Raw genomic sequence first — 13,437 nt, forward strand, 5'->3', positions numbered from 1 at the left:
ACCCTTCGCTCCACCAACCAACCCATCGCCCTACCTACCAACCCTTCACTCCACCAACCAACCCATCACCCTACCAACCAACCCATCGCCCTACCTACCAACCCTTCACTCCACCAACCAACCCATCACCCTACCTACCAACCCATCGCCCTACCTACCAACTCATCGCCCTACCAACCAACCCATCACTCTACCTACCAACCCATCGCTCTACCTACCAACCCTTCACTCCACCAACCAACCCATCACCCTACCTACCAACCCATCGCCCTACCTACCAACTCATCGCCCTACCAACCAACCCATCACTCTACCTACCAACCCATCGCTCTACCTACCAACCCTTCACTCTACCTACCAACCCATCACTCTACCTACCAACCCATCGCTCTACCTACCAACCCATCGCCCTACCTACCAACTCATCGCCCTACCAACCAACCCATCACCCTACCAACCAACCCATCGCTCTACCTACCAACCCTTCGCTCTACCTACCAACCCTTCGCTCCACCAACCAACCCATCGCCCTACCAACCAACCCATCGCTCTACCTACCAACCCTTCGCTCTACCTACCAACCCATCACCCTACCAACCAACCCATCACTCTACCTACCAACCCTTCGCTCTACCTACCAACCCTTCGCTCCACCAACCAACCCATCGCCCTACCAACCAACCCATCGCTCTACCTACCAACCCATCACCCTACCTACCAACCCTTCGCCCTACCTACCAACCCATCACCCTACCTACCAACCCTTCGCCCTACCTACCAACCCTTCGCCCTACCTACCAACCCATCACCCTACCTACCAACCCTTCGCCCTACCTACCAACCCATCACCCTACCAACCAACCCATCGCCCTACCTACCAACCCTTCGCTCCACCAACCAACCCATCACCCTACCAACCAACCCATCGCTCTACCTACCAACCCTTCGCTCTACCTACCAACCCATCACCCTACCAACCAACCCATCACTCTACCTACCAACCCTTCGCTCTACCTACCAACCCTTCGCTCCACCAACCAACCCATCGCCCTACCAACCAACCCATCGCTCTACCTACCAACCCATCACCCTACCTACCAACCCTTCGCTCCACCAACCAACCCATCACCCTACCAACCAACCCATCGCTCTACCTACCAACCCTTCGCTCTACCTACCAACCCTTCGCTCCACCAACCAACCCATCACCCTACCAACCAACCCATCGCTCTACCTACCAACCCTTCGCTCTACCTACCAACCCTTCGCTCCACCAACCAACCCATCACCCTACCTACCAACCCATCGCCCTACCTACCAACTCATCGCCCTACCAACCAACCCATCACTCTACCTACCAACCCATCGCTCTACCTACCAACCCATCGCCCTACCTACCAACTCATCGCCCTACCAACCAACCCATCACTCTACCTACCAACCCATCGCTCTACCTACCAACTGACCAACCTCTCTGCCAACCAATTTACAGACCTACCTACCTACACTTAATAAGTAATCAAGCCTAAAATATTGACTTTAAGCATTTCAATTACGTGTACATTGGCCATGTAATTTTATTACATGAGTTAAATATAATGGGTCACAATGACAATGTTTTAAGTATCATACATAAAAGTAATGCATTTAAAGTTAGTTATTCTATCCCCTGTAATAAATCACAAAGCAACACATAGGCACCTATCTTTCTATCTATCTATCTATCTTTCTATCTATCTATCTGTCTATCTATCTATCTATCTGTCTATCTATCTATCTATCTATCTATCTATCTATCTATCTATCTATCTATCTACCTATCCATCTCCCTGTCGTCTCCTTCAGTGTCTGTGTTCATTTCTTTTCTAAATGGCCTGCAGAGATGGATTTTATATCCTCCATCCATCATCTTTGCAGAGAGATGTAACCTGAAGAAACAGCCCACGCCTTCCACACTGCACTCAGAGCGAGGCTGTGCGTGTGTGTGCGTGTATGTGTGTGACTGCATGTGTGTGTGCGCACGTGCACACTCTGGGATATAATAGAGGTTAAGCAAAAAGGCAACGTGACTTTGGCTGCCTGGAGGAAAGAGGGGTGTGTGTGTGTGTGTGTTTCAGCTGAATAACTACATTCTCACCTCGATGTTAAAACCGTCTCTGAACATGAATGTGTTCCCGTCTCTCCCCCTCTCTCAGCTGAGGTCGCTCTCCTGCTGTGTTGCCATAGTAACGGTAAACAGTGTTGTTGTTGTTGATGTGTTTGATTGACGGAGCAGAACAAGCTGACCTGAGTCGATCTGAGCCGAGCCAAGAAAACAAACCTCTGTTTACCGCTGATATGTATCCTGAAATAAAACACATAAACAAAGATTATGACAGGCTCAGAGAGCTGTCAGTCACAGCAGCTGCCATCACAAACACCTGCTTTGTCTTGTGCAGAGAAACTATAATTCAGAGCTGTTGGGGAATCACAAAGGAAACATTTAAGTGTTGAGAAAATAAGATTAAAATCCTTGTCTTGATATCTGTGGCCTGTGTCTCCTCCTTCGGCCATCTTATTATACCAGCGAGGTACCTGATGACTGGCAGGGCGTACGTTTTGATGGCTCCGACCCTTTTCTTTCCGTTCAGACGACTTTACAGGACCTGCCTTACTCTGTGTAGCTATGTGACTGCTGCTTCCTCGTGGTTCCCATTTTCCTGCGAGATCCTGAACAGCTGGATAGCTCAGTGGCCATGACTACTGACTCTGGTGCAGGAGATTGAGATTTCAGTCCCAGACCAGAGTTAGGGGATGATCACACAGAAATGAGACGCTAGAGACGCGGACGCTTCAAAGACGCTTGAAACGCTGGAAGCACTTATTTAATGCGTGCTAGCTACTGGCGCCTGACGCTCAAAAAGTTGAAAATATTTTAACTTTTCAGCGTCTACGCCCGTCTAAAAAGAAGCGTCTACAAAAATGCCCGTCTAAAAAGATGCTTGAATGAAGGTCAGACGCGCCACACAAGGTGTGTGTCAGGTGTCAAGCACCTGATGGGAAATGGGCCACTGGAAGAAGACATAGATGGAGCAGAGAATACATATATATGAGCATTAGAACATTATATAATGATTATCAGAAGTGTAAAAAAAAGTTTGATGGTTGCAGGAGCAGTTAGCTTCAGAACTACTGAGAAATGCTAGCAGTTTTAAGCTAAGTGCTAATCTTTAAATGCACAGATTCACATCACAAGTCAGCTTCTCAGTCAGATCCGCCCCCTCGCCCAAATATGGTCATTTCAGGCTCCAAAAAAACAAGATGGCGACAACTAAAATGCTGAACTTAAAGCCAAAGAGTCCACAAACCAGCGGGTGACTTCACAGTAGCTACGTCCATTATTTTTTACAGTCAATGTTAAACACTCAGGGGGCGAAGCTAGATCTGCACATAAGAAACCTTGGTACTAAAAACCTACACCGGATTCATGAGCACCTTGAAACTTGGATTTGATTGTAGGCATGTGTGTGTGTTAATGAATGCCAATCAATCGTAAATTGACAGCGCACTCCTGCTAGTCAGCAACTAGCATACAGCCCCGCCCATGAATATCCAGTGACGCCATGGATGGAGGTGACAACGTGAGCGCGGTGCCCAGAGAGGCAGTCAGAGCTACAGGCTACAATGAGGCTAAAAACAGAGTTCAAATGAGGTTTTTCCAAACAACTTTTTATGTCGGGGCTTCAGGACACTTGGATCACTACGGACGAGCAGTATGGAGATATTTTGTGGTTTCAATGATGTGTTTTTGGACGTTTGAATCTGGGGCGCCGTCAGCCTCCATTAGGTGGAGTTGTGTTGCTACCTCCTCTCCCCTTGGATCTCTGCAAGTGATGTGAGGACTCTAAAACTTCACCTGAGCCTCCCTCGGCATATGGGTGAGTAGATAATGGCTGCATTTTCATTTCTGGGTGCACTATCCCTTTAAGTTACATGTTTCAAAGGCATCTGTGAACATAACAGAGCACAGTATCAATTAGAATTGTCATTTATAATAATGACAAGTATGTATGTACACTGCGATCAGTCAGAAGCAGGTGTAGAGGTTGTTAGGACTTATGAAAAGATCGGTTGATGAACGCTGAAATACACACACATTCATTCTGCTCATGTTTCATGATAAATTATTATATTTACAGTCTGTGTTAAAGCCCAAAGAGGCTCAACATGTCAGTGCACAGACGTGAAGCTGGTGTCAGTCCTCTCATCTGGCTGCAGAGGTAAACAACAAACTATTTTGGGAACTTGAGACTGAACATGTTCCAAAGCTAAAAGCAGGATCACAGATCCACAGAGGAGTTAATGACACTTGCAGACCCTCTGACCTCTCTCCTCTGTCATGAGAGCGCCACATATTGAATCTTTGCACTGAGCGGCGTCAGATCTACAGGTGTGTGTACGCTGTGTATGCTCCTGTATTTATAGAGCTGGAGGCTGATGGGAGGAAACTAAAGGAGACAAACAGACAAACAGACAGTTTGTTCATTATTCTAATTTCCTCCTAATGACTGCATGGTTGATGCATCACCATCTGGCACACACACACACACTCACACACACACACACACCGCTGTGATAATGCAGCCATTGAATCTAATGACAACGCACCGCTTGTCGTAATGAGACTCCAGTTTGTTTCACGCCAATCCAGAGCAAAGCATGATGGGTAAACTGGCTCGTTGGGCGACAATTAGCTCCTCGTCGCCGTGGAAATGACTCAAGTGTTTGTCCCTACGAGCAGTTTACCTCACAGGAAGGATGCTGTGACACAAACAACGCACGCCCGTCGTGGCCCGGCATCTCCTCGGCTCAGCTCAGAGTAAATGTGATGTCGGGTTGCCAGATAGTAAATAAAGGAGCCGCCGCGTTGCCAGGTCATCAGTGAGACTCTTCCTCTGCAAATTGGGTTGTAACTCAGCACGGTGAATCATGTCGAGTGTGTGTGTGTGTGTGTGTGTGTCGGCCGCGTTCTCAGACAGAGGCACTTGAAACTAAATTGCCCCCCTGGTACCCACAATGCATCTGGAGCTGGCAGGAGTGTGTGAGTGGCTGTCTGTGTGTTTAAACCTCACGATGCCTCAGTGTAACACACAGCTGCTTCATTGTGATCCCTCTGTCGTCTCCATGGCAACCGGCGGGGGCCTGATGATGGATAGATTCCAGGCAGCCGGACGGTGACTCCGGGGCCGTGGCCGCTTTTTGACATTGGGGTCCCGGTGTTACCATGACAACAGCGACCACACCTGCCACCTGTGGACGGATAGTCAGAGAGACGAAGCTCTCATAAACAACAAATAAAAAACACTGAGAGGTTTATTTTATGGAGGTTTTTGGCCCTGACTTTGTTTGAGAGCTTAACTAAGTGTTTTCCTCAGCTCCAGGTGCGTCTGTCAGCACGCTGTGACATCACTGCAGGGTGTGGCAACAGGTGCAACAGAGTGAACCACTGACGACAAACAAGAAGTGAAACAGGAAAACTTTCAGCCACACAGAGCAGTAACACACTGCTGTTCAGCTGGTATTAACTCTTAAATATCTCACTGTCACAACCTTTAAATTAATATTTTGTCATCATGATAAACTCTAAGAACTTAAAGCTTCTGTCTGTGTGTAATCGGCCCCTCTCTCAGAGGCTGTTAAGTAAACTTCCGTCAGCATCCTACTGCACTGCACTCTGTATCCGTTAGCAAAGTGTTGTATTCCAATGTATTAAGCTATAAATGAACCAAATTTGGGGCTTTTATCACAAACATAAACAATTTTTTAGCTCTGCCGCCCAATTTATTAGTTTGTTAGCAGAATTATACAAAAGCTGTCTGACCGATTTTCATAAAATTCAGCGGAGGGATGTAACACATGCCAACTCAGAAAACATTCAGTTTTGGTGTTGATCCAACTCAGGGGGCGTGTCCACGGGCCGCCCACACGTGGCCGCACATTCACTTCCATTCAGTTTTTGGATGAGGATTACGTGAAAACTGTCCAACTGATTTTCACAAAACTTGGTGGAGGCATGTAGCATGGTCCAACTTAGAGGCCATTACATTCTGGAGTGGATCCAATTAACAGGACGGGTCCATGGGCAGGTAGGATTCAATTGCCTGCTCTGGCCACCAGGGGGCGAGTTTCTGATGCCCCAATATCCAGATTTGTTCTACACATATTTGTAAACACATCTGACAAATTTGGTGCTTTTATCACAAAAATGAAGGATTCTAGAAAAATATTGAGCTCTGCCACCCCGCCATAAATATAAAATGCAATCATTTATACTGTGTGTGTGTATATCATAGACTGTGTATAAAGATGGACGACATCACAGCCCCCTAGAAGTGAAGCCAGAACATCTAAATCGCCCCCTGGTGGCCGGCTGCAGCACACATCAAAACATACCCCCCGCTCCCTCCACATAAGCAGATGGGACACGAGTCAAACTATAATAAACTGGGCCCAGTGAGTGACCCTGACCCAGGGAGCACACTGGTTGTTCTGGTTTGTGAACGCTAGTTGTTGTCACTGGATGTCCCTCTGGATGAATAAAGTTCTACTGAATTGAATTTAATTACTTCTCATTGTGTATATTCATTTTATTGCATTGGTGTTAACAGTTTATTTGTTTTGCTATAACTGTTCACCTGCCCTCCACATACATGCTGTATATATTTCCTATAAACTATATTTTTATCCATATTTTTAAACTCTCATATTTACAAGTGTTTTTCTTTTAATACATATTTAACATTAGTGTTGTTGGAAGGAGCCTGTTTCTTTATCATTTTTGTAAATGTGTCAATAAATAAGAGGATCCTCTTGTTTAACATCATCTCTACAGTCAGATGAGAACATTAATGTCAGTTACATGTCAGTGAATCTATCACAGACTCTGGCTCAGTGGATTTTACTGTCCTCACTCTGCTCCTTGGTCTCTAGACACCATCAAGTCTCCACACCTGCTGCTATTCTCCACCTGTCCACCAGATGTCCTCAGACTGTCCCACCTGGTCTCAGTCACCTGACTCCTACATCCACCCACTTCCTCATTCCTTAATTACTCCCCCAGAGTATTTAAAGCAGCCCTCCTCCACCTGCTCCTCTTTGCTCCTCAGCCTCTGAAACCTGAAATATGAGCTGCAACACTCACCTGTTCACCTGTTGGGACCACACCACGCCAGTTACCTCCACCTTTGGGTCCTTTACCTGCTTCACAAAGCAGAGAGGGTTCAGTATGTGTTTCAGGTTAGCTTTGCTTAAAGACTGAAAGCAGAAGGTAACTGCTAATGTTAGCTTAGCTTAAAGGCTGAACGCAGAAGGTAAATGCTAATGTTAGCTTAGCTTAACGACTGAAAGCAGGGAGAACCTGCTAATGTTAGCTTAGCTTACAGACTGAAAGCAGAAGGTAACTGCTAATGTTAGCTTAGCTTAAAGACTGAAAGCAGGGAGAACCTGCTAATGTTAGCTTAGCTTAACGACTGAAAGCAGGGAGAACCTGCTAATGTTAGCTTAGCTTAAAGACTGAAAGCAGAAGGTAACTGCTAATGTTAGCTTAGCTTAAAGACTGAACGCAGAAGGTAAATGCTAATGTTAGCTTAGCTTAACGACTGAAAGCAGGGAGAACCTGCTAATGTTAGCTTAGCTTAAAGACTGAAAGCAGAAGGTAACTGCTAATGTTAGCTTAGCTTAAAGGCTGAACGCAGAAGGTAAATGCTAATGTTAGCTTAGCTTAACGACTGAAAGCAGGGAGAACCTGCTAATGTTAGCTTAGCTTAAAGACTGAAAGCAGAAGGTAAATGCTAATGTTAGCTCTGCTGCTCCTGGAACTAGAAAACTCTGATCCACCTGCTGCAAATGGCGACTGAAGGTAAGTACATGTGCTTCATTAACAAGATGAGGATTAACTCTAATATGACATTCTCAGTGCTTTTAATTGTTTTGTTTTGTAGCTTTGATAGCTGCTAGCTTAGCATAAGACATGGCTCCAATGCTAACTGCTTCTGAAGCTGCAAAACAACTTCACACCTCTAATTTATAACTGCCAGAAACAAAGATACAACATGAAAATTAGGTTGTATTTTAGTATTAAAGTATTATTATTCACTGGCAGCTTTATCCTGCCTCCAGTTGTGCTAATTCAGGCTAGCCTCTGTAGGCCTACTGGATGAACTGGGATGTCCATTTCTTCTTCTTTTTTGGCGGTTGCCCACCTACTGGATTTAGGTCTCCACTTACTTACTTACTACTTACTATAAAATAATACTAATACTAACATCAGCCCCTTTTCCACCAACATTTCCAGGAACTTTTATTTCCAGGAATTTATTTACCTGGCTAAAATCATTCCTGGTTCTGGGAAATTTATTCAAATTAGCGTGATGACGTAGATGATTCGGCATGTGCCCTGCTAGTATTGGCTTCTTACTCACTACTCAGTATAGCTGCCGTCAACTCAAGTCATTTTCGAGTTATCTTCACTTTGTTTCCACCGCGGCTGCTTGGCTGTTCACCGGTTACCGCGTTGTGTATGTGTGTGTGGAGGAGATCAGCGCCGGCACAAAAGAACCGATACCATTGGCACTTATCAATACTACGGTCGTTGATCATTTAGCTACGGTTGTTGTTGGTACCAAATCATTACAGACCCAACAAACATCACTGACCGCTTCTATTCGACATCAGTTTTGGTTCTTAGTGCAAAAACATGTGGAACTAACAGACTCCTTGTCGTCTCCAGCTGCTCTGTCAAAAGTTGACAAGATGGCAACCACTGAGGGTGAGAAGTGTCCGTCATCTCACACTCAACTTCAAGATCATCTGAGTGCACCAGTAATACACTGCATTTTTCCGTACTATGCAGTGTGAACACAACGCTCTTAGTGCACTCAAACTATGAAGTGTTTAATACAGGAGTATGAGGTCTGAGACATTGTTGGTCCTGATGAAGCAAATAAACAGAGTTTAACTGTTGAGTCGTATTTATTTAGGCTGTAGAGTGCTGCAGGAATGAGTCCAAGAAGTCTGGAAATGAGTTTGCATTTTAGCACTCCTTGTTCCTTGCTCGCCTCTCATCCAAGAGGCTTCTTCAGTTCGATGGTTTGGAACTGAAGAGGCCTCTTGGATGAGAGGCGAAACATCTGGCTGCTGATTGTTGGGACAAGGTTTCAGGAGTCAGAGGATTTATAAAGCTTTGAAATGTGCATCACCTGCTCTTTAACGACGACTGTGAACGAGCTCATTGAGGTCTGAGACTCTGGGGAAAGTTGTCTCACAGCTCACGGGGTGTCCAAACTTTTGGATGGTGCTCCTTTCATTTCTTTTCACTCAAAAAATTGTACAATGAAAAATAAAACACTGATCTTACTTAGGATGTTGAAAACCACGTTTAACTCCATGTCTTATGGAGATCAGTTCATCTTCTGCTCACTGAACTATTCACAGTAGAAGACATGTTGACTATTGGTGCCTGAACCTTTGCAGCCACTGTATCTACAAAAGGAGTGTGCCTTCATTCTCTGCTCAGGACGCTGTGACTCTTCTTTATCTCTGTACAACAAATGGTGCTTTGCTGCTTTGTTAATGTTCCCACCTCAGTTTTGACTGGTTTAACTGAGCTGCTTCAACGTGCAGGATCCATTGTATAAACTGAGCCTCTCAAACTGTGTGGCAGCTCTGATTTCTGCCTCTTTATCCAGTGCTACCATTTACAAATAAATGTAGGCATGGTGTTGTTACTTTAAGTACTGGGATGTGGAGTGGCTCTTCTTCTTTGCCCGAACAAACGCTGAGCAAAGTGAGAGGTGCAATGTGTTATTCAGCTCTGTCAGATAAACTGCTGGATAAAAGCTGCGGCTCTTTGTGTTGGCGTGTAAATGTTCCGCCGTCAGGTCGCAGCCGTGATGCGGAGACAGGTGACAGGTGTAGAGGAGGAGGGTGTGGACCGGCCCATTCGCTTCACGGCACTTTTCATGGATGAATTGTGATGAATTGGACAGTAGACACTCACTTTGCTCGTCTTCTGAGGCTGCTGCCGGGTGAGGCTTTTGAAATGATCACATGGTACAATACTTTCCCCGCTGTAGCTGCTGGTTTAAAGACCAGGCGCCTCTGGTTTTACTGGGAGACGACAAACAGCACCAGCGCCCAATCACAAATGAGCTCATTCATCTTTTTACGTCGCCGCCATCTGCATAAATTTAAATTTGAAGGGTAAACAGCTGAGTGTTAGTTTGTTAGCACAGCGCTGAGCTCCTGGATCAGATCCTGTTATATGTAATATAGAAGAGAAACGCTCAATTACACTCATGTGTGTGTGTGTGTGTCAGTGTCTATGTGTGTGTGTGCTATGCTAATAATTCCATGGAGGGTCGATGCAATCAAAAACCTCTCACTTTTAATCAGCGTCACACTGAGCGACACACACACTCACACACAAACACTAAGGGTTGTAAACCAGTTTGACAACTCCAGTATGGTGAAACACACACACACACACCTGACACATTAGAGAATTAAATGGGTGCAGAAGGCTGCATGTGCACGGGTAACACGGTGTGACAAACACACACACACGTGCACGCTGGCTTGTGTACTCTCACACACAGCACTGGAGATAAATGACAGCACAGACAGATACAATCAAAGAGAGGAGAGAAGCAATCTGTTTTACATTTGCAGAGTGAGCTGTCACACACACACACACACACACACACACACACACACACACACACACTGTGCAGCTCTCTGATGTGATCCGCAGCCTTCAGCTCATCACACAGACGGGAAATAAAGACAAATAAGCAACAAAACAAAAAGACGAAACAACAAAGGACCAAACAAAGTTTCTAAGTCGCGGTTTCTCTCCTCAGAATCGATTCCTGCCACTCAGCCATAGACCGGCCTCCGCTGCCCCGGCCTGTCCGGGCGCTGAGTGACATCAACCAGACGTCATCGATCCGAGCGAGGGGCTCCGAGGACGAGCTGCCAGCGGGCTGAGGCTGCCTAAATGGTGAGGAGGGAGATTTTATTCACATATTCCACTTTGTCTTTATCACAGAGCTGTGAGGGGTTTCTGTGTGACCTGCTGAGAGTTTTCATCCATTCATCCAGTCACGTTCCACCTCATTCTCTGATGTCAGGAAGACTTGGAAAACCTGGACTTGTTTTCAATGAAATGAAGACTTGATCTTCAGGTCACAGTGACACGGCAGTTGGAGCATCTTTAGATTCTGTTCTGTGACGTATTCCTCAGTGAAACGGAATATGTGAGCGATTTATATCAAATCCTTCACATTTGTTTGTTTGTTTGTTTGTTCCCCATTAACTACTCTTCCTGGAGTCTACACAGTTACATAGCGACAACACAAAACACACATTCACGGTCCATTCTGGATGGACCGCGAGCAACTCGCGTACATGTCAACTTTCTAAAAAACACACAACTAACGTCACTAGTGAGCAATCAACAAACAGCAACTTGACCGAGACAGCAAACTAGCTTAGCGACATGGCCTGATGCAAGTTTCACGCTGAATATATTAAACTGTGTGGACCTTAGACTAATGACTTCATAGAAATCTGGACACCATGGCTGGACCAGTTGGAAACCACTGATCTAAAATACCCAAATTAAAATGTCTGTAGCTTCTGAACCGCTCTGACTACATGCATGCATGAGGTCTTGCCAGAAAGAAAACTCTCTGAAGTTTCTTGTGAACGTGTCAGAAACACTCTAGGTGATACAGAGACAGAGTAATGGGCCTCTGAAGTCAGTAACAAGTTGAATATTTTGCCTAAAATAAAATAAAAAATGTGTTTCAGGATGAATAACTGTCTGTGGCTTCATCTGAGCAGGTAAATGACACTGTGGGGCTGTAGGCACACTATCAATGAACACTTGTTTCAAATTTGAAGAAGACTGCTCAAAGTATGACCATTCTACAGTGTTTTTACCATGAAAAGATCCAGGCGGAGCTCCAAATGACAAGTGGGTCACTCTGCTTCAAAACAGTACTATCAGTGATCAAACAACACTCAGCCAGCTTCAAACATTGTACCTTATTGAAATCAGGTGTGATTATGATAGCTGATGTTGTTTATGACACAGAAACACCATAAAATATCACCAAATAAAGCCATATGAAACGTGAAAGTTATGATCCCACTTTCTAGACGGTGTATCTCAGCCAAAAATAGTGGTAGGAGTGAGACTCTTACCTTTTATAAACCAGCTAAGTCCCCACTAACAGCTCCACATAAGATCACGAGTAATCCTTTAACTTTTCCCGTTGAAAAACGGCATGACATGACTTGTCACCACTCATCATGATTTTGGACTTTATGTGTTTAGGCTGCTCTGGTGTGAAATACATAATAAATAAAAGAAAAACGATGTTATTTTTGAAAAGTCGAGAGCTTCCTGAATCCGGCAACACCAAACATCACATGGTTTGATGACGTAGTGCGCCTGGGAGATACCATTTAACAGAGGAGGGGGGTGCCGCACCATTAAACAAACTTAAAATTTGACTTAAAAACCTGACAGCGCCACCGAGGAATTAACTGAGCCTCGGACTCGTTAAAGCTCACAGGTCTTTGAACCCTTTAAAAATGGACGAGACTGTTGTCAACATGCACAGTTTTGCTAATGGACAAGTCCAAGTCAAGTCTTTGATGTCAGGTGACAGCAGCAGGTAAAGGAACCAAGTGTCAGTCTGAACAGGGACGAAGAGTTCAGAGATCCACTGATAAACTGAAGACTCATAAGCTGACAGGCGGGTAGGTTCAGATCAGGGTTCAGATGTTTGGAAAGGAAGGCACAACGAAACATTAACAGTCCAGCAGGCAATCAGTGGATATACTGCAGGGCTGATGAGGGGACAGGTGGACACAGGTGAGACAGTCAGGTAACTAGGACAGGTGGGAAAGTCTGGGGGAAGGTTAGGGAAGTAGGAATGTGGCTAAAACGAGCAACAGAGAGGCAGAAGAGACAAGAATACCAACCCAAGCTGTCGTCTTTGTGATGTGTTCAAGTGCAACTTTTTGGCGGGGGTCTGGCAATGTGAGGTGACGCAACAGTCGACTTTCATTACCTCCAGTGCGTGTCTGAGCACAGTTGTGGTTGACTTGGCAACACCTGCGGTTCATGCTGGTAAAAATATGTGTGGTTCAATCCTTCAGCAAACACTCACTGAGAGACGCTTCGTCATGAAAGCAACAGAGGAACACCGTGTGTGTCTCTTCACAGTGCAGCCAAACAAACTCATGGTGTTTGACTTCACCTGGTGACGCTGGTGTCCAACGTGACGAACACATGAGCTCCACTCCAAAGCCCTGTGTATCACGGAGAAGCCTTTGAGAAGAAGTGCCTCATCACTCAGCTCCACTTGACTCAAGTGTCACAAGGCT

The sequence above is a fragment of the Epinephelus fuscoguttatus genome, linkage group LG22 (genome assembly GCF_011397635.1).
Source record: "Epinephelus fuscoguttatus linkage group LG22, E.fuscoguttatus.final_Chr_v1".
Lineage (NCBI taxonomy): Eukaryota > Metazoa > Chordata > Actinopteri > Perciformes > Serranidae > Epinephelus > Epinephelus fuscoguttatus.